At 30.9% G+C, this 23,074-nt stretch overlaps 1 long non-coding RNA gene and 1 pseudogene across 1 annotated transcript; one reads left to right on the forward strand and one right to left on the reverse strand.

Annotated features, from left to right (window-relative positions):
* Nucleotides 1-5,329: 5,329 nt before the first annotated feature.
* LOC11446533 (uncharacterized) lies at nucleotides 5,330-19,873 on the forward strand (annotated as a pseudogene).
* On the reverse strand, nucleotides 19,840-21,839 carry LOC112420416 (uncharacterized). The gene is made up of 2 exons (XR_003010462.2): nucleotides 21,267-21,839; nucleotides 19,840-20,086 (listed from the first exon to the last, which is right to left on the reverse strand). It is a non-coding gene; the product is annotated as an uncharacterized lncRNA (long non-coding RNA).
* Nucleotides 21,840-23,074: the final 1,235 nt, after the last annotated feature.

The following is a 23,074-nucleotide window of genomic DNA, read 5'->3' on the forward strand; positions in this document are numbered from 1 at the left end:
CAAAATGCATTGCAAAAGCTATTGGATTCCCAGCAGCGTGTAACCAAGGAAGTTGAAGAGATGCGTTTAAAAATTAACATTTTTAATCAACATCTGGAAGATCTTATGCATCAATTGAATGAACAAGTTTTAGAAACTAAGGCTGCTATAACTGCCCCTCTTGGCTATTAGACTATCATTTGTCATCAATTGGTAGTTTCTGCTTTTCTCATTTGAAATGAACTAATATGTTTATGTACTTTAAATTTGTTATTGATTGTTGTATTAAACAAAGGAAACGCCATATTAAGATTACATTATTCATGGACTAACTTACAACAAGCCACCATAACTTTGGTTTACATCTTAAACTAAGCAAATGCTAGTGCTCTCACACGAGTTTGTTAAAGATATCATTGTTGTGTTAAATGTTAGAAAAATAGAGTTCATAATGTGTTTGATTAATTAAAAAAATATAACATAAGGTCTAACTGAAACAAATGAAATTAACCAATATAAATAGTAGAAGACATGTAATTGAATTAAGGGTTAATATGTCTTTACCCCTGTAATTTGGGCGAGTTTCGGTTTTCCTCCCTGTAAAAAAAAAGTTTAGATTCCAACCCTGTAAAATAAGATTCTTTGATTTTAGCCCCTGACCGATGTGACTGTGCATAATTGCTGACGTGGCGAGCTGACTGTGCATATCTGATTATGTGGCGTGCTAACTGTATAATTAATTTTTTTTATTTATTTAAAAAAATATATAAAAATTAAAAAAAATCAGGATTTTTTTTTATTACGAAAAATATTTTCTGAAATATATATTTTTCGAAAATTCCAAAATTTATAATTTACAAAAAATATATATTTGAAAATTTTTTAAAATTATTTTCGAAAATGTTGAAATATATATTTCAAAAAAAAAAATTCAAAATTATTTTTGAAAATTTGGAATATAAATTTTTTGAAGTTTAAAACAGATTTTTTTTCGAAAAATAAGTTTTTTAAATATTCTCAACAAAAAAACAAATCTGGATACAAATTTATTTAAAAATTTAGGAAAATTTAGATTTTTATTACGATGTGTTACAGATTTGAGAATATTTTTTAATATTTATAAATTGAGGATAAAATAAATCTGGAAATTTTTTTAATATTTAAATTTATTCTTATCTATTTGTTACATGTGTTATTTGTATTGAAAATTGTGGGCATTTTTGAAAAGAAACAGCCAATCCAAAAGCTAAAACGGGTTGTTTTCTTTATATATATTTCCAAAAATATTATATAAAAAAAATTCATACACTTACTATATTTTGAAACTTTTGAAAAATTTAAAAAAAAAAAATCCGAATTAAATTAAAATTTTAAAAATATTCGAAAAAAATAATATAAGCTAATTTTTGAATGTTTTGGTAAAAAAATTAATATTTTTATTTTTTGAAAAAAAATTCAGTTTTTTTTTTTCGTTTTTTAAAAAAATTGTTTTTTTTCTTGATTTTAAATTTTTGAAAATTAATTTTCAGTTTTTTTTTTATCTTTTTAAAAATAATTTATTAAACCATTACACACATGTCAGATTTAAAAAAAAAAAAAATTAAAATTAAAATAATTACACAGTGGCGTGCCACATCAGCGTCTGAATGGGTCAGGGGTGTTTTGTGGAGAATCTTCATATTACAGGGGTGTTTTGTGGAGAATCTTTATATTATAGGGTTGGAATCTAAACTTTTTTTTTACAGGGGGAAAACCGGAACTCGCCCAAATTACAGGGGGTAAAGACATATTAACCCTTGAATTAAATTACATATGTGCAACAAATATGTGCATAAATTCAATGTAATTGAATTAAATATGTGCAACAAATTCTTAGGATTAACATTTGCCAATTAGAAACAAAATTGACATTGGCTCCAATGTTTGATCCATCATTCAACTTGATAGCTGGTATTGTGGAGAGAGGTGTAGCGGTTGATTTGGTTCCTGACATGTAGAATTTCTTTAAAAGTTCACTGATATAGCCATGCTAAGACAATAATAAACCTTCATTTGTAGAAACAAATTCAAATCCAAGAAAGTAGTGAGGAAAACCAAACTATTTTAGAGAAAGAGAGTTGCTATGTAGTACAAATAATACTCGAGATATTTCACGAGTTGAAAATTATTATCGTCTCTTGCGCAAATTTTACTCATTTTGTTTATAAAACAATGGAGATTCAATTAAATAAATAAAAAAGACAACATCCTTCGTAGAAATATACCAAATAAAACTCATGTTTCATTCCTTAAACTATAAAGTTTTTGCAAGACTAGTAAAGCGAGGCGTTAATATGTTATTAATCAATTTCTGCCTTTTACTGTGAACCTGTTTGAAAAACAAACTGGAGAAAACATTTTAACCAGGGAGAAGCCCACAGAATAGGTATAAATAGAAGTGCTAAGTAATCAAATTGTTGTTGAAATATGCATCAAACTCTGCAGAACTATCTTATCTCTAATGAGGAGTTTTAAGAACATGATCGATTCATGAAGGCTCAAGATTTTCCTTAAGATCCTATTAGGAAGCAGCAAAATTTCTCTTGGTTTAAAAATATTATTTTTGGATCGAATGACAATAATAGTTTTTTGAGTGGAATTGTGTTTTTGTGACTAAACTGAAATAATTGAATGCACAGAGGTAGTTTATTCAAGAAATGATGTATGATGTTGGATGAATTGATCAAAGGTGAATAAGCAAAGGAATGATCAATAAAACATGCCTCAAAACATAAATCCTATTTGACAAAGGCTCTATGGAGTGAAAATCATGTTATTAAATAAGCTTTTGATTTCTATTAAATTTGAAGCCTCTAAAAAATTTCATCAATTTTTGGTCCTGAAGACATTTCCATCATGACTTTTGGTCCTGCATTTAAGTAAACTCATATGTATTGTTCAAAATTTTGCAAAAGTTTAAAAAAATTTAACAAGTGATAAATTGAATATGAATATTTAAATTTTGGTGTTTAAAAATGCAGATTTAATTATATTTTGTTAAAAAATTCTACTTTTTTGTGGGAGAAGTTGTTATAACATGTCTATAAAAATTCCTTAAAAAATTTGAAGTATGCACATGAGTTGATTTAAAAACAAGAATCATAAGTGGTGGCGGAAAATATTTTTGAGACCAAAAATTGATAAAAAAATTTAGAGGGACTAAATCTTAAAATTTGAAATTTTTATAGGGATAAAAAAAATTAACTCAATTATCTTTGATGTTATAAAATGGAGAAATTTGCCAACATTAATGAGTATTTGGAAATCTATGTCAAATTTCAAGTCTTGTTGAAGAATATAAAGAACAAACTAATATCAAGATAAACCTCAATCTACATTGTGAATTACCATCATACAAAAACTCATTCATTATGGAAACCAAGCCAATATTTCTGCAGCAGAAGCATCAACCATGACCAAAAATTTATCAAATATATATAATCCTATATGTGTTTGCAAGTTGGTTTTTGGACACTTTTGGATGAGAGAGTTTTATGAGGGCTAAATCTATATTTTGATATTATATTTAATATATATTTAAAAAAAATTAAAAGGACAATACGATATTTTAAGCTAATGTATCGTGTTGCTCTTTTAACCTTTTTAAAGTATATCAAAGTATTTTTACTCCAAAATTCAGCTCGCTAACACACCGTAAAGCAGAATATTTCATTTTTCAATTATTGCATCATTTGTTAATTGTATAAAGCTATGTGCCACTAACGAAATATCTTCTTGCCCCACCACAATTTAGTAACAATGTTTTTCAAACCAAATCATGGCCGTTGGTTGGTTATCTTTAGACTTTGGAAAATGAAGGATTATTACAAATGAGAAAGTGAGACCAATTATTGAAGCTTTATATCAACAAGATGATATAAATAATGGAAACTTTACTTTATATTAGCTGTAAAGGTTCTAGATAATGGAAACTTTACTTTATACTAATATAAGTGCTGTCCGTTCATTTTCTTTTGAACAAATGCTAAATATTTTAGTTTTTCTAATTATTGCATCATTTTGTAATTTGTTAATTGTATAAAGATATGTGCAACTAACCAAATATTTTACTTGCCCCACCACAACTTAGTAACAATCTTCAAAACAAATCCTGACAGTTGGTTGGTTGGTTTTCTTTATACTTGGAAATGAATGGGTTATTACAAATGTCAATGTGATACCAATCATTATTGAAGCTTTATCAAGGGTCTTGCTAAGGGTAAAAAAAATAATAATAATTGATAAATTTTACGTAGAAAAAAGTTACATTTTCAAATTTCAATGGATTGATGCATATTTTCAAGACAATATTTTTTTTAGTCTTCTTAACACTTGTTAACATTTTCCTTATATCAATAAGGTTGATTATAAATAATGGAAACTTTACTTTATACTAATAATTAAATACTGGTAGTATAATATAGGTAGATCGGCCAGGTCTTTTAAAAGTTAAATAATTAGTAGATCGCCTAAAAGGTCTAAAGGGCTTTTCTAATGGCATGTGACATGATCTTTTGGGTTAAATAAGCTTTTAAAAAACCTTATACATTCTCTATTTAAGAAAAATCTAATTTGATTTGTTGTAAGCTAGGTCGTAGGTATTTGTAGGCCGACCTAGTCCATTCACACGGAAGAGCATTGAAAAAAAATTATAAGTTGCTTAGAGAAGAAGAAAAAAGTCAAAAATTATAAATAATTTTACAATATCAATGTAACATTAATATACTTTTTCTATTATACTCTTAATTATAATTTTATAAACTATCTTTCTAATACCATAAATGAAGGGTGATGTTATAAGGCACAACACAATATTAATTGGTCTAACTCTTTCCATTTAGCAATTGGCAACAATAGACGACAATGTAAGTTTCTAAAATATCTATCAAAATACATCTTGTGCTTTAATTGGATCAACATGTAAGAATGTTTTTAATCTTCCTCTCAAACAGACCCTAAGGATGTGTTTGTAAGTTGGTTTTTGGAGACTTTTACATGGGAGAGTTTAGGAGGGTTAAATCTATATTTTGATATCATATTTAATATTTAAAAAAAGGACAATATGATATTATATATACTCGTGTATAATGTTGTTCTTTTAGCCTTTTTAAGAAAATTGAGTTTTGAGATTTATAAAATAATTGACGTATTTGGTATATATTTTAAACCATATACATTAATTATTCAATGAATCTAAATAATCAATAGTTTCTTATAAATAAGACCGAAGTATAAGCATAGAAAAACATTCTTACATATATTAAAAATAAAAAAATAAAAAGTACCATACGATATCAAAATATAGACTTAAACTTCAAAAGTCTTTCACTCAAAAATTCAACTCGCAACACACCGTAAAGCTCAATATTTCATTTTTCAATTGCAGCATTTTGTAATTTGTTAATTTGTATAACAAATTACTTTAAACTAATGAGAACTTGAAATGTAGTCAGCACTACTTTATTCTTGTGATGCTAGCTACTGCAAACTGGGGAAAGATCAGGAAGATTGTTCATGAAACTTGATTATCCACTGAAAGTGCTATCAATAAGGTAAATAACAATCATATGATTTTATTTTAATCATAATCAGTGGATATTTAATTCATTGTTTAATGGTACCAAAGTTTGAAAATTGGATAAATCTACTTGAGTTTTATGTTTTTGTATGATTTTTTTTTGCTCCAGCCATATTAATATTGCTTTTCAAACTTGAAGCCTTCTTCCAAATCAAAATCCTCAAAAATGTTATAAGTAGTCAATTTAACCATGTGGTGCTCTAATTTCAATCATTAAAAAAAGGGATATCACAGTGGATTGATACCTGACTTAAGTTACAAAAACTTCAATATTTTACAAAAGTTTCTAAAGTTTTGTGAAGTATTAGTGTACTTACAATTGATTAAATAACAGAGTTCGATATCCACCATAAATAATGATACATACATTAACAGTTTAAAGGGTGGCTAATGCATAGATTGAATCTATAAATGTTATTGCCACTGCAGCTTTTGTTTTCTGCAGAACATGAATTGCAGTGAATATTACTCCTGATTCAATTGTTAGAAAGTATGTGCTGACAACAGTAAAACATTGAGGTAGAAAACAATCTCATGCTTGTTTTTCTTTTGTTACTTTCTCAGATTTTCTATTTGTATATGATTTCCATTTTCGGTCTGTGCTCCAATTTTCCATATGATTAACTAGCGTATCATTTTCGAAGATAAATTTGGTATTTAGAAATTTCCTAAAAGGATCTTGAACATAAATATTGGATGGAATGCTTGTTTGAATAGTGGGTCGTCAAGTTCAATTTTTCTAATTAACAGAGTTAGAATGAGGAAAATCTTATTACAGAAAAAGAACATGCATGATATGCTCAAAGAATGAGATTCGACATCGACCATGTTATTTTCCAAATACATAATACTATTGAAATTTATTTAGATGGCGAGTTTCCTAAATGAATATAAATTATGGAAACTTTACTTTATACTAATAATTAAGTACTGTCCGTTATTTTTTATTTGGACCATAAATTTTGTCTGCTGCTTTTGTTTGTTGCAGAACTTGAAATGCAGACTGGAGAAAGATCAGGAAGATTGTTCATATGACTTGAATATCTGCTGAAAGTGCTGTGAATAAGGTAAATAAGAATCGCTATCATAACAATTGCCTCTTAACCTAGAATCAATGACACTGACATGCATATAGCTAGAATGAGTCTTTCCAACCTTTCGCAACAAGTATATATGTGTCAATCCCTTTTCTACTATTGGATATTTTAATTAAAAGTTTACCCCATTGCCTCTCCATCTTTTGTTAGCTGCGGAACATGAATTGTAGTGAATATTACTCCTAACTTTGATCTATTGAAATTTTTTAGATGGCGAGTTTTCTGACTGATTTGGCGAAACCTTATGTGGAGAAATTGATAAATAGGGCAATTGCAGAGTCAAGTTATATGTGTTGCTTCACGTGCATTGCTAATGATTTTGAAGAAGAAAGAGTTGGGTTTGACAGAGATAGGACAACTGTCAAGGAACTTGTTGATCAGGCAATCAGAAGAGGAGACAGTGTTCAAGATAATGTTCGTTCATGGGAAAAAGAAGCTGATGAGCTCATTCAAGAAGACACAAAAGCAAAACAATAATGTCTTTTTGGATTTTGTCCCGATTGCATATGGCGATAAAGAAGGGGAAAGGATCTGGCAAATAAGAAGGAGAAAATTAAAAAATTAATTGAAACTAGAAAGGATCTTGTAATTGGACTCCCTGGTCATCTTCCAGATGTTGAACGTTATTCATCCAAACACTATATTTCTTTTGAAAGTAGGGAATTCAAATACAAAGAGCTTTTAGATGCTCTGAAAGATGACAACAATTATATAACCAGGTTGCAAGGGATGGGGGGCACAGGAAAAACTACATTGGCCAAAGAAGTGGGTAAGGAACTTAAGCACTCCAAACAATTTACTTACGTCATCGATACAACATTGTCATTGTCTCCTGATATCAGAAAGATTCAAGATGATATTGCTGTACCCTTGGAATTGAAATTTGACGACTGTAATGAATCAGACAGACCCAAAAAACTATGGAGTAGATTAACCGATGAAGGTAAGATTGATCAAACCAAGGAAGAGAAAATTCTTCTGATATTGGATGATGTGTGGGATGTTATCAATTTTGATAAAATAGGGATTCCTGACAATCACAAAGACTCTAGAATTCTTATAACCACACGCAAACTCTCTGTCTGCAACAGATTAGGATGCAATAAGACAATCCAACTGAAGGTCTTATATGATGAAGAAGCATGGACCATGTTCCAAAGGTATGCTGGTCTAAAAGAAATGTCACCTAAAATTTTGCTCGACAAGGGCTGTAAAATTGCAAATGAATGCAAAGGGTTACCAATTGCAATTGCTGTTATCGCCAGTAGTTTGAAGGGCATACAACATCCGGAAGAGTGGGATGGGGCCTTAAAATCTTTGCAGAAACCCATGCACGGTGTTGATGATGAACTTGTTAAAATTTATAAATGCTTGCAAGTGAGCTATGATAATATGAAGAATGAGAAGGCCAAGAGACTATTGCTTTTGTGTTCTGTATTTCGAGAAGATGAAAAAATTCCTACCGAAAGCTTAACCAGACCTGGCATCGGAGGAGGCCTTTTTGGGGAAGATTATGTCAGCTACGAATATGCTCGAACTCAAGTTGTTATATCCAAAAATAAACTCCTAGATTCTTGTTTGTTGTTGGAGGCCGATCAAAACAGAGTGAAAATGCATGACTTGGTTCATGATGCAGCCCAATGGATAGCGAACAAAGAGATTCAAACAGTGAAGTTGTATGATAAAGATCAAAAGGCAATGGTTGAAAGGGAGTCAAATATTAAGTATTTGTTATGTGAAGGCAAGATTAAGGATGTGTTTTCATTTAAGTTTGATGGTTCCAAGCTTGAGATTCTAATTGTAGCTATGCATACGTATGAAGATTGCCACAATGTGAAAATTGAAGTCCCTAACTCATTTTTTAAAAATATTACGGGCCTTCGAGTTTTTCATTTAATGGATGATCGTTATACTCAACTAGCTCTATCATTACCTCATTCAATTCAGTCGTTGAAGAATATTCGATCGCTTCTCTTTACAGGTGTCAATTTGGGTGACATCTCTATTTTGGGAAACCTTCAAAGTCTTGAGACGCTTGATTTGGATTATTGTCGCATTGATGAATTGCCTCATGAAATCACTAAACTAGAGAAACTGAAATTATTGAATTTGGATTATTGTAAAATTGCATGGAAAAATCCTTTTGAAGTGATTGAAGGATGCTCATCACTTGAAGAGTTGTATTTCATACACAGTTTCAAAGCTTTTTGCGGAGAAATAACTTTCCCTAAATTGCAAAGGTTTTATATCAATCAATCTGTCAGATATGAGAATGAATCATCATCGAAGTTTGTATCTTTGGTAGATAAAGATGCGCCTTTCCTATCCAAAACAACATTCGAGTACTGTTTGCAAGAAGCAGAGGTTCTTAGACTTAGAGGAATTGAAAGGTGGTGGAGAAATATCATACCTGATATTGTTCCTTTGGATCATGGTATGAATAATCTAGTCAAGCTTAATTTGATATCCTTTTCAAAATTACCTTGTTGACACTAAATCTCAAGTATCAACGGTCTTCTCCAAGTTGGTTGAACTTCATCTTTGGAACCTAGAAAATTTGGAAGAATTGTGCAATGGTCCTCTTTCCTTTGACTCTCTGAACAGTTTAGAGGAGCTGTCCATCAAGGATTGTAAACATTTGAAAAGCTTATTTAAGTGCAACCTAAACCTATTCAATCTAAAGAGTGTATCGTTGGAAGGATGCCCGATGTTGATCTCCCTATTTCAACTGTCAACTGCTGTTAGCCTAGTGTCGTTGGAGAGATTGGAAATAGATGACTGTGGATGTCTTGAATACATAATAGATGAAAGAAAAGAGCAGGAATCGAGAGGTGAAATAGTTGATGATAATAACAGCACAAGTCAAGGTTCAATGTTTCAGAAATTGAATGTTCTTAGTATTAAGAAGTGTCCAAGAATTGAAATAATACTTCCGTTTCAATCTGCTCATGATCTTCCAGCACTAGAATCCATCAAAATTGAAAGTTGTGATAAGCTGAAATACATATTTGGCAAAGATGTCAAATTTGGTTCTTTAAAAGAAATGAGGCTTGATGGTTTACCAAATTTCATTGACATTTTCCAAGAATGTAATCCTACAATGTCTTTGTCCATTAAGAGGTCATCTTCCATTTCTGGAGATACTTCCAAGCCACAAGCACAATCAGAGTCAATTAAATGCAATATGTTTTCATGGACTGATATATATTGTTGTGGTAAAAAAGATGGGCACAAATTGAGGAGTACCACAAGTACTAAAATCCCATTGGTTTATGAGGATCAACCGCAAGACAACTTAATGGTAACCCTCTTACCTTCTATTTCTTCTGTTATGTTATTTTTGTACTTTTTTAATACAATATTGTTGATCTCTGAAGCATGGGTACTTCTAAAAAGGTAAAGTACCCGTACCGGTCTTTTTAATACGATACTATTATGGTGACAACTAGGGTACCCATGGAAGAATGGTGGGTAATTTACCCAAATTAATACACATTAGCCACATAAGCACATTTTTAAGTGGTATCCATGAACTATCTTGACCCCACCAACAAATTGCTCATTTTCATTGGTTGGTGGGTAAATTACCCACCATTCTTCAAAGGTAATTTAGAAAAAACCTACTATTATATAACATAACTCATGATTTTATTGTCGTATCCGTCTTTTAAAAAAATAGACGTATTCTCGTACTGATACATGTATCGTACGGAGTACCCGTACCCGTACCTATGCAACATAGCTATTGATACAATTTATTATTTAAAAAAAAAAAAGTATTTTTAAAGAGAAATTATTAGGTGAACTCTCACCCAACATGTCATCCTTACACCCATCCAATTAAAACACAACACCTCATCAAAATAATAATAAAATAAAAAAAGCAGATATTTCCTTCTATCTTCTCCCACTCTTCCCATGATTTCCTTTTGGTTTAATTTCTCTCTCCAACAATGGTGAAAGCAAGGAAATTTCTATTTTTTTATTTTATTATTATTTTGATTGAATGGGTGTAAGGATGACATGTTTGGTGAGAGTTCACCTAATAATTTCTATTTTTAAATTCATTTTATTAGACATCCTATGCTTGAAGATTACTATTAATTTACATTTTTTATTTGGGTAGAAACTAAGAGATTATTTAACTTATATTTTTATTTGGATGACATGAACGCAGAAATCAAAGTCATATCCCCTTAACATATCACATATCTTGTGCAATATTAAAGAGATTACACTGAAGAATATTTCGAAGATGAAATCAGTATTCATCCTATCTATTGCTTCTAGAATGTTGTTGGAGACCTTGAGAATTAGCAAGTGTGATGAATTGAAGCACATAATAATAGACATTGATGATCATGACAACACTGGTGCCATTAACTCGGGCACTGTCTTCCCAAATTTAAGAAATGTCACAGTTGAAGATTGTGAGAAATTGGAATACATAATTGGACACTTCACTGATGATCATCAAAACCACACTCAGATTCATCTTCATCTTCCAGTATTGGAGACCTTCGTTCTTCGCAATCTGCCAAGTTTAGTCGGCATGTGTCCCAAACAATATCACACAACATTTCCACCTTTGAAAGAACTTGAACTCAATAACTGCGGGGACGGTAAAATCATCAAGGTATCCCTATTTTGTATATCTTTGTTATTTGTGAATCTAAACTTGATGATTTTAAGTCATTATATATTTTTAAATGATCCCCTAAAAAAAATGATTTTTTTTTATAAGTTTCTCTGTTTTTGTTACTTTTTATATTTTTGATGTTTAAAAAGTTTATATTTCATTCATTTTATGCTAAACAAAAATTGTGGAGCAACATTGAATAATGTTTAAATCATGCCTGTAAAAAACATTAAAAAAATTCAAATGATTAAACATGTTTGGTTTCATCATAAACTGTTTGTAGGATAATTTTGTAAGAATTGAAAAATGCGGTTTTTTTATGATGGGGACAAAAAACGAAACAATCATTTTATGTGAACTAAAAACATGTTTAATTTTTTTAAACAGGTGCATTTTTTAGGGTGTCTAAATATGAACATCTTAAATTTTGTTCAAAGGTGGGTTACCATATTTAATAAACAATGACATTTATATTAATAAAAGAGCAATGTTATTTGAATAATCGATATGAAGAACAAAAAACTATTTTATTATAATTTACTAAAAAAAAAAAAAAAGTAGGGTCCATGATCCATATTAGATTTTAGAAAAAATAGTGGGTTGAGCTTCGTGAAAACACTTAAGTGAAAGACCATGATCATGACAGTTAGCTATTATCAGTAGATTGTGTGTTGTGAGTCCCCCACACACTTCACATTTACTCTTCAGTGGCTAGTAGTTTGTCAAATTGAAGTGATGACGTAACATGTGTTTTAATTTTAAAGCGACATGTTCCCACTAGTTAGCCTTCTTTTTTTGATTTGCATTTGTTGTTGAGCTCTTTTGCATTTCTAAAAAAGAAATATGTTGTTGATTCACGATCCTTTTTGACAAACTTTATTTTCTCAGATTAATACCTACTTCTCTTGACAAATTACTTCTTTAAACTTCAATATGACCCTAAAAATTTGGACGCAAGATGGTGTGAGGAAGAATGAAAGAAGTCTTCTATATATTATTAATGATTTTTAGGTATGAAAACTAAGTATTATATTTTAGGAATTGAATAATACAATCGCTAATGTGTTTATATAGTAAATTTTAAACTTACTATACATTAATAAAACGATAAGGAAGAAAATAAAAGCTACCAATAGTTATCTATAAAAGTTGAGTTCTATGAAGATTTAAGAAATTAAATTTATCTATAATAGACATTAAACTAAATAGATTATCCATATTTTTTTATTATCATCTCTCTTTGAACCAAACAAATTTGTTTGGTGTTAATTATTCAAGAAAATTATACGAAATTTTTTATTTTGGGTAGCCAATGATAGCCATTGTTATGGAGCCCTTCGTCCTTGTCTACAACTTACACGAAAATGTGAATGTGGGGATTGATTCAATGTGAAATTTGAGAGTACTTGTTCTAAAAATGTTCTGTAAGATATTTCAACGTTTATAATGTTCCGTTCAATGTTCCAACATCACGAATTAAACAGAAATAAAAACAAGAAAGTAAATGACAAGAAAGTAAAGAACACGGTGAGTTTGTTGACCCAGTTTGGTGACAAACACACCTACTCTGGGGGCTACCAAGCCAGGAAGGAAATCCAATAGTGTAGTCCTTATTCTATAGCTCTCAGCAAACTCCTCGTTTACACTAAAGGCCTAGGACATACCTGTATTGATTTCAACCTAGGAACTCCTAGATCTGAGATCTCATCTCACTATCCTATAGTTAGTCACAACCCCTGTGATCTATCAGACTAAAAACAACAAACACAAAGATGAAGTTACCTTCAAACAAACAACTACAACCGTACTTCAGAGCTTTTGAGTAGTACACATGAGTATACAACTCAACACACAGTCCTTAACATGTATCACAAACGACACAAGAAAGGCTCACAATAAAAGGTAATAAACTTGCATCAACATGATACAAGAATAGAACACATGTAGACTCAAAACCCTAACAGCTAAACTTTTTTGAATGACGTCTTGAATTGTTTCATTAGGTCTTGAAGTCACTCATATATACTGAAGCAACTCGGATCAAATAATCTTGTTATGCTTCAGAACAAAACAGATCGTCCAACAGATCTGCAAAACAAGAATCAGAAACAAATATGGAAAGTCCTAAAATGTCGGAACATCTTTAGGAGCGTCCAAAACAACTTCAAATATTTCCTAAAATATATATAATCACAACTTTAGGAATATTCCACAACTGATTCTGTAAAGATACGCGCGTTGTTTGGTCAATAGGATAAGGAAATATTGTTTCCTTAAGTAATATTAGGCGCGCGTATAGGCATAAACGCATGCACACAAAACCGTGCCAGGATGTTGGAACATCGTATCCAACATCTTACAGAGATGCCTAAACACATGTTGGAACATTGGTTCCAACAACACAAATAAAGATATTTGTTTTAGCAATAATGCAACCAATACAAATACCCTACAATCTCCCCCTTTGACAAATTTTTGGCTAAAATAAATTAAGGTCAAGTACAAAGAATTATAGAGGGATACAGATGACATTCATTTCCTCAAGCAGCATGAACACATACCTATGAAGAAATAGATAGCACACACAATCCAAAGACACAAACAAGGATATTTGTTTTAACAATAATGCAGCCAATACAAATACCCAACACAATGGAGGAACATTTAATGGAAGAGAATAGGAGTTTTTTTTTAAAGAACGGAGGAAGGATAGCAGATTGAAAAACAAAAGGGTTGGAGTGTCGAAAATTAAATAACAATAGAAATATTGTTTTTTTGGTGGTGTTTGAGATTCGAACCCTGGACCTTGGATAAATTATGCGTTGTCCCTATCAACTGAACTAAACTCACAAGGACAAATAACAATATTAATTTAATTAAATAATGTACTACTTTCTTTTGGTTGCATTATAATGAATAATAATTTAATCCAAATAAAAAGTGAAATAATTTTAATATATGGGAAGTTTTTTATAATGTAATATTTTTACGTTATAATATAACAATATTAGTTTAACTAAATAACACTTGTAGGTCATCGTGAGCTTAGCTCAAATGGTTGGAACAATGCATAAAATACGTAAAGTCTGGGGTTTGATTCCCGGCCACCACCTAAAAAATAACGGTCTTAGGTTTGCTTCAAAGTTTTTCTTTTTCCACCAAAAGGTCAAACACATATTTTTCACGAGATACAAATTCCTTTCTTTGAGTGAGTTACCTCAATTTTAAGAAATGGAGTACTTCTTTCATGGTCCTTCATTTCAAACTCTAATGATAACTTATTTTTGAGTCGTAGTCTCTCAGATAAGTTATTTTATGTAGCTATAATATCATCAACATAAACAAAAAGTTCAATTAGTTTTTCTAGATTCATTACAAATATAAAGTGCGCTCAAGTTAAGAATAGAAGATTTTCTTTTTGCTAATTCCTAAGCTTCATTACAATTATGTTTCTCGTGATATCGGTTGAGCATATCAACGGGTCATTATAAATTGGACATGGCGTGTCTAAGTCTGGAGAAATTGTGAGTTTGAATCAACACTCTAGTATATATCTCAAATAACTTCACAGCTTTTTATTATCTCTATTGTACTTACAGGACATTGTTATTCTCATTTCACATTCATTTATTGCAGGAATTGAGTGGGATTGTGGATCATTTTCTCGCTCTGAAGAGACTCGTGGTAAAGAATAACTCCAAAGTAATTTGTCTGAATGAATTAAATGAACATCAAATGAACTTAGCTTTGAAAGTCATTGATTTGGATGTTCTGCCTATGATGACATGCCTTTTTGTGGGTCCCAACAGTTCGTTTTCCCTTCAAAACCTTACAGAATTACAAATCAAGCAATGTGAAAAATTGAAAATTGTATTCTCCACTTCTATAATAAGGTATCTACCACAGTTGCTTACTTTGAGAATTGAAGAATGCAACGAGTTGAAGCATATTTTTGAAGATGATTTGGAGAATACAGCAAAGACATGCTTCCCAAAGTTAAATACAATTTTTGTAGTAAAGTGTAACAAGTTGAAATATGTGTTTCCAATCTCCATATTTAGAGAGCTTCCCCATTTAGTGGCTCTAGTGATAAGAGAAGCAGATGAGCTAGAGGAAATATTTGTAAGTGAAAGTGATGATCACAAAGTGGAGATTCCAAATCTAAAACTTGTAGTATTTGAAAATCTACCAAGCCTCAGTCATGACCAGGGAATTCAATTTCAAGCTGTAAAACATCGTTTCATACTGAATTGTCAAAAACTATCTCTGACTTCAGCATCAACACTAGACTTCGAATATGATATTTCTGATTTATTTATTGGCAAGTTTGGCTATGCCTATGGCTATGGTACACACTCTATCCAATATTCTTAAAAACTATTAATGTTGGCTGTAAATTATTACATACCATTTGTTTAAAGGATATATAAACAATTGAATCTTCTAAAGTAGCGGTAAGAGGTATGCATGCATAAGTATTTCTAAGATGTAGTGACCTATATAATAACAAAGATAGAGAACGATTCTATTAGGCAGATAGATAAACAATATGCTTGAGTGGAAGTTTATATTTTATTAGGCTTGAGTTACTATATAATCATGTTAATCTCTATAATATTTTGATGTAGGTTGGGAATTGGTTCAGTATTGGAGAATTCTGTATCGACAATTGAAATGGAAGCATAGGAGTCCGGATCCACAGGTAAATATTTTGAGATTGCGATTGAAGTCCAGAAATCCTGTGCTTACCACATATCAATCCAACCACCATGAAAAAAAAGGAAACATACACCATAGATAGAGAATGAACTTATTGAAAATGTTCCATATTTAAAAATACCAACAAACTCAGAAGTAATTTGCAGGCCATGGAAAATTCCATTAGTTATTTAATGGATGTAATTAATAGCGGAAGATCGTTAAAGCTTTTGTTCTTATTACAGATCCATGAACTATTGATGAAGCAACTTCATCAATTTGGAGAAATTGATACTGCCGTCAAACCTTCTCAGGTAAATCATGTATTATTGTACCACTGCATCGTGCATATAAAGATAAAAATGAAATACTTAAAGAAATATATTTTATTTCAAGTGCAACATTCTAACTTACATTTTTAAGCCTAGCGGCTAGAGAATTCACCTTAAGGATAAATAAGTGGGGTGTCTGGGGTTCGAACTCTGACCCCTGCATAAATTATGCAATATCCCTTACCAAGTGAGCTCACGGGAATTAACTTACATTTTTATGATATGCAATTAGTTGGAGGGTTCTACTACATCTGAAAAAAATGTAGCAGAAACGTTATCAGCCATTTCAATAACAAAGAATGAGTCACCTATACAAAAGGCATTTCCCCTGATTTGCTTGTATTTTTTTTAACACTTTGTCAATGCAGGAATTGAATTATACTACAATCTTAAACATCTTTTTAATTTGGGTTAATTAAGTTTTTGGTCCTTATAAATATCTGCAGTTTTGTTTTTGATCCCTATATAAATAAATCACACTTTTTAGTCCCTACAAAACTTTCCGTTAGTGTTTTTAGTCTCTGTTAAATTAAAATTTGTTTAATTATACTTAAAATTTTAAATTTTTTAATGATTTTTTACATACTTGTTTAAAACATTATAAAAGGTTCCGCCACAATAAATTAGCTCAAAATTTTATTTTTAGGTCCAAATTTTCGTTAGTTTTATCTTGAATTTTTGGCGTTTTAAAAAAATTATATTTAATTCATTACATGTTAAAAAATTCTAATTTTTAATAAAAGAGATTATTATAATGTTCTTAACATGTCTGTTAAAAATCATTTAAAAATATAAAAGCTTAAGTATAATTAAACAAATTTCAATTTAATAGGGACCAACACATACTTTTAGTCCTTGTAAAATTAAAATTTGCTTAATTGTGCTTAAACTTTTAAATTTGTAACATATTTTTCACATACTTACTTAGAATATTATACAAAGTTCCTCCGCAAAAAAGTAACTTAAAATTTTATTATTAGGTCCAAATTTTCATTAATATAATCTTGAAAATTTGGCTTTAAGAAAAACTCATATTTAATTCATTACATGTTAAAAAACTAAAAAAAAATTACAAAAGAGTGTCTTACGATGTTATGAACATGTATGTAAAAAATCTTTCAAAAATTTAGAAGTTTAAGCATAATTAAACAAATTTTAATTTAACAGGGACTAAAAACACTAACAAAAAATTTTGTAGGGACTAAAAAGTATGATTTATTTTTATAAGGACTAAAAACAAAACTGCAGATATTTATAAGGACCAAAAACTTAATTAACCCTTTTAATTTTAAGCAGGTTAGCGAAATAAGTGTTCAAGAAGGAACTACAACATCTAATGCCAAGAGAAGAACGACATCCTTACAGGTGAGTTTATTTTATTTAACAATGCCTTCATATTAACTTGGTCTTTTTATTATGATTCAATGGCCATGGAATTGGATTTGTAAGAATCAAGCCTTAAACTAATTTCGATATATCGAGAAGAAAAAATCGAAATCTACAGCTTTTGAATTTTGAAAAAGTTGGATTTATGGGTGATGATTTGTCCATTCTGTTCACTATTTTCTCCTTCCGAATCTTTCGTCCTTTTCGATTTGGCTACAGATATTAAAAAAGTACAAAGTTTGACAGGTTTAGTCCATTTTAATACTTCATTCAATGCATGCTTTTGGTTTTTTGTAACTGTACAAAAGAAGAAGAAAAAACATCATTCATTTTATATTGGTTTCCTAAAAGAACCAATGTTTTGGGAGAAAAATAAAAAGCTAAAGGACCAAAGATCAATAACGGATGGAGTAATATGTATTGAGGCAAATCCAGAAAAAATATTAAGACTTCGTGATGATATCATTTGTGTGTTTGAACTTGAATTTTTGTAGGAATATGGTGACGGCGAAATGGCCATATCTTTTCCTCCAATTTCCATAACAAGGCCTCTTACCACTCAAGAAGTTCATGTTAATAACTTGCAGGAAACTAGTAACACTATTGATGATGCTGTTATAAAAGTAACCTCAATTGTTGAGGAACAATTTTCTAAGGATGTTGAATTTAGAGTTCCAGAATCTAAGCTCTCTCCTATCATCCCTTCCCCTCAAGCATTTCAATCTCCTCCAATGCTATCCGGAGGTATAGATTTTTTTCCTTCATTTTATTTTTAAAAACTTTATTTGGTGTACTCAGAGAGGACTAATGATTCTTTTTTATACTTTCAGGGGACCCTTCTCAAATCGATGAAGAATTAGTAAGTTCATCATCAGGCCCATTATTTCATTAATAACTGCCATTCGATTGGTTTCCTTTGAAACAAGATTTAAACTAATTTTTATATAAACATTTAAACAAGATTGCTTCTGAATCTTATATCCAAAGTTAACAGGAATTGTTGCTCAATATTTGTAGATGCTTGACACTGAAATTCTTGTTTTCTATTTTTAATTTTATCTGTAGTGGAATCAGACTCTTGCAAACTATAATATATGGTGTTAATTGTTAAATATAGTGAGGTTGATCCATTATAAGATATGATATATCATTTAGTGATTTAAATCTGTGTAGGAAGATCTTGATGACCAAATGGACATGAGTTATTTTTCATTGCTACTACAGAGACCAATGATAAAGGTGAAAATGCTTTGAATCTATTTTTATATTCTTATGTTACTTCGATATTCATCGCCCTTTTGATTTTGAACTTTATCCTCTCTCACAATTTGTTTAGTTTCTCGGAATGATGATGCTTTCAAGAAAGTATGCTCAAATATTGAGGAACAATTTCCTAAGGTTGATGATATCATAGTTTTCAAATCTAAGCCCTCTCCTTCGATCACGACTTCTGTTGCATCTCAATTTCCTCCGGTGCCTTCTAAAGGTATTTATTGCTTGCATTTTATTTTTAATTAACTTTGTTGTGCTCAAATAGGCTTAGTTTTTCTTTCCTATTTCAGGGGTTCCTTCTCAAAAAGTAGAAGATTTCAGTTCTTCTTTGCTTGTCAAGAGGGAGCTTGAGCAACTACTCTCCAAGAAGCATTTGGATTATGAGAACGTGTCTTTGTTGACTGATTTCTTTGTTAAACATCCTTCTGTTCGTTTGAAGGACACTTCATTGAGTAACAGATACAAGGGTTATGCCTACAATTGCCTAGCTGAGCTATTGAAATTCCTCCAAACTCATAGTGTGTTGGATGTGTTAGGTTCAAGCCACTCTGAATTTGTTGAGTTATTACAAGATGTGCGCAAATTTGGTTTTGATAAGGAATGGTTGGATGATATTGAAAAACGCGTTTTGTTGCCTGGTTTACAAGTCTCTCAAGATGCATTGCAAAAATTGTTGGACTCAAAACACATTTTGACTCAACATGTGGAGGATCTTAAGCATCAATTGTGTCACGACCCAAAAATTCACATTTGTGACCGGCGCACGAACTAGAACATCCTAGTCCGGCAAGCCTAATAACAACAGTTGACAAACTATAATTTAGATAAATTTCAAATTTACTTTCACTTAAAATGATATCCAATGAAATTTCGACAGAGTATCCTTTGTATTTTGGATACTATCCAAGATATAAATCCTGTCCAATTCAAAACAATTCATTTCTAGACTACCAATAGCTGCAGATACATCGACCATTCATTTCATACATATAGGAGACCTACCAAAAGAATGACATTGATATATCTTTAACTCTGCTACAAGCTTTCTACGCACTTGACTTTGAATCTGAAAAAAATGTAAGAAGGGGTAAGTCACAAAGACTTAGTGAGGAGACAACAACCACCACCAACTAGAAGGGAAACACACAAGGGCACGAATATTTATTTTTCTCAAATCTAATTTTTAATTTACAAGGCTAGTAACCGTATAAAAATATAATAAACTCACAATCAGTACCATGAAAATTCATAAAACTTTGTAAATCTATCAAACCAAATAAGACTATCAGAATTTCAATGTCGTCAAGAAGTGAAATCAAATCCACAACTTTAAAGAAAATATAGAAATCGATTATAATGAAAAGGAATCGAGATAATCAAATCCAAATAGAATATAAAAATCGGACTTAATGAAATGGAATCAAAATAATCACTTCAAAGAAAATATAAAACTATATTCGATTTCATAATACCAAAATAATCAACTTTAAATAAAGTATAGAAATCCAACTTTAATGAAAATAATCAAATGGGTGAATCGAGCACTAGCTCCATCTCGTTGATAGCCCTCTCCTCCTAATGGTGGCCTTTCCATGGGGCGGCTCCATCTAACGGATAGCTCTTTTCTCTCGACTCAAAACAAAGTGTAAAACAATTTCAATTAGAGAGTTTACCTCTCATTGATAGCCCTCTCCTCCTAATGGCGGCCTTTCCATAGGGGCGGCTCCATCTAATGGGGTAACTCTACCTAATTGAAATCAGATACTAGGTGCTCCTAGGTCGTCGTCATTATAACCGTAATTTTTAAAACACCATTCTTAAAACACATGTCTAAAACCATATTTCAGAACATAATGAAACTTATGTCAATATAGGTTCATCAAAACTCAATCGAAAAATCTACTACTTATCATCATAAGTAAATCCAAATTCAAATCCAAATCCAACTGGAGTGTATAATAGTACCAAAATAATTTTCAAACCAAAACCGTATTTCTCCATAGCTCAAAACTCATATCATAGTAGATGTAACCAAATCTCGATTGCAAAACATTTGCTCAATAAATCATAAACAAGTTCAAAACAGAGACCATAATAATATTCATGACCTTACATCAATTTCAACGATAAGAAAAATGTTCAAAGGGTGTGCTTCCCGTTTTGAGAAATACTTTAAATTATAAAATCACCAAAATATCAATAATAGCGATAATTAAAATAAGTGATAATGATCGTCATCAACTCACCGATACGACGAATCAACTAAACTTGTTCTCCAACCATCCTAGGAGAAACATTGAAAGCAGCTGCCCACATACCCATTTCAAGAAAAGCCGAAGCACAACAAAACAGATTCAAGCTTCTTCTTCATTATTATTATTATTTTTTTTCTTTCCATTGCAGCAACATGGTTTTGGATTCTTGAGGAGCAAAACCGTGGCACAGGATTGCAATTTCCTTGGTCCCATAATATTGTAATATACCCACTAATTGTTTTCACCATAGTACTTGTTGGGTAGTATGACTCTATGTTTCTCAAAACTTCAAAGAATCTAAATGTTTCAAAGAATGGGTGACTCTCTTCTTTCTCTAGAGCACCTAACCAAATCCCAAAATTTTACCCAAGTATATTTGTAGAATTAGGGAAAAGTTTTCTTAGATATGAAATTCTTCTCATGAGTGTTTGAATTTTGGAAGGAATTTGGTGATTGAAAGAGAGAAGAAGAAGAAGGATCGGTCATGGGTGAAGGATGGCAAATGGAAGTAGAAGGTGGAAGAGAGAACTGGAAAGTTCTTGTGAAAATATGGTGGGGTTAGGTGGTTCATCTATTTTATATATATCTTCTATACTTCCTATCCTTTTTTTTTAAATAAAAAAAAAATATTAATAATAATAATAAAGAAATATATAAAAAATCTGAAACGGTGCGTTTCAAATTGGCTTCCTCTGAAGCTGTTTTGCAGAACATCACTCAACAGGAGGCACAAATTTTACAAACTCGGGCTGCTTTATGTGATCCTATTGGCTACTAAACTATTTTTTTCCATGCATTCGTTCAAGATGTTCCCTACTTCTCTTTATCCTTGAATATTATTTATTGCTTGGGTTGTTTTTCTGTTTTTCATTTCAAATGAATTAAACAAATCTTATTGATTGTTGTATCATTGTATTATTGATATCTTCCTTATTTCGAATAAGAAAACACGTTGAAAGCATTTTGCTATGCTATACATCACTCATCAATCAATATGCATCAAATGCATCCTAAGATTTGGATAAATATTGGAAAATATCAAATAGAATTTCATATTCAGAAGATTATCCAAACTAGTATATGCGACAAACAAAATGTGACTAAGAGAAAAGTTGGGATCCTTTCAACAAAAAAAAAAACTGGGATACAGTTTCAATATGCACAGATGATGAACGAATTTAGTTTTGTAGATTCAATAGCATGGTTGTTATAAGTTACAGACGGCACCTGCAGTTGCAGCTGCAATATAAAGGTTTTTAAAGTCCCCCTAATTATATTACAACCACAATGTAGACGTATTAGTGGTATTTTTCAGAATTTTATCGCAAGAAGAAAGTTCTAAACGTAACATGGTAATATGTTAATGTTTAGTGTAGCCTCTAAAGGTCAGATAGACTGTTCAGATTTTTCATCTCAGAACTTTTGAAAGGGCTAAGAATAAAGTTGTGTTGTAAGTGATTAGGTTCGAGCCATTCTTGTACAAGGGGAAATGAAAAACAGTGTATAAACAATGTCTGGTAATTATATTCCATCATTGCTACTTTGTTATGCTTTCCATTGTGGGAACCTTTGTACTTCAATATTGTTCATTTCTTCGGTGTAACGTTTCGTCGTTTCTCATCCGAAGTGAACTAAAGAGTCTCATTATGTTTGTGTATTTAAAACTATTAGTGATTGTTGTATGTTACATTGATGAAGTTATTTTACTGAATCTTTCATACAATATTGATTGTGTTTGGGTGTATTTAAATAATGCACCCAAACACCACATCACACCTGTCACTGCTCATGTTAAGATT

This window comes from Medicago truncatula, chromosome 3, assembly GCF_003473485.1.
Source record: "Medicago truncatula cultivar Jemalong A17 chromosome 3, MtrunA17r5.0-ANR, whole genome shotgun sequence".
Taxonomy (NCBI): domain Eukaryota; kingdom Viridiplantae; phylum Streptophyta; class Magnoliopsida; order Fabales; family Fabaceae; genus Medicago; species Medicago truncatula.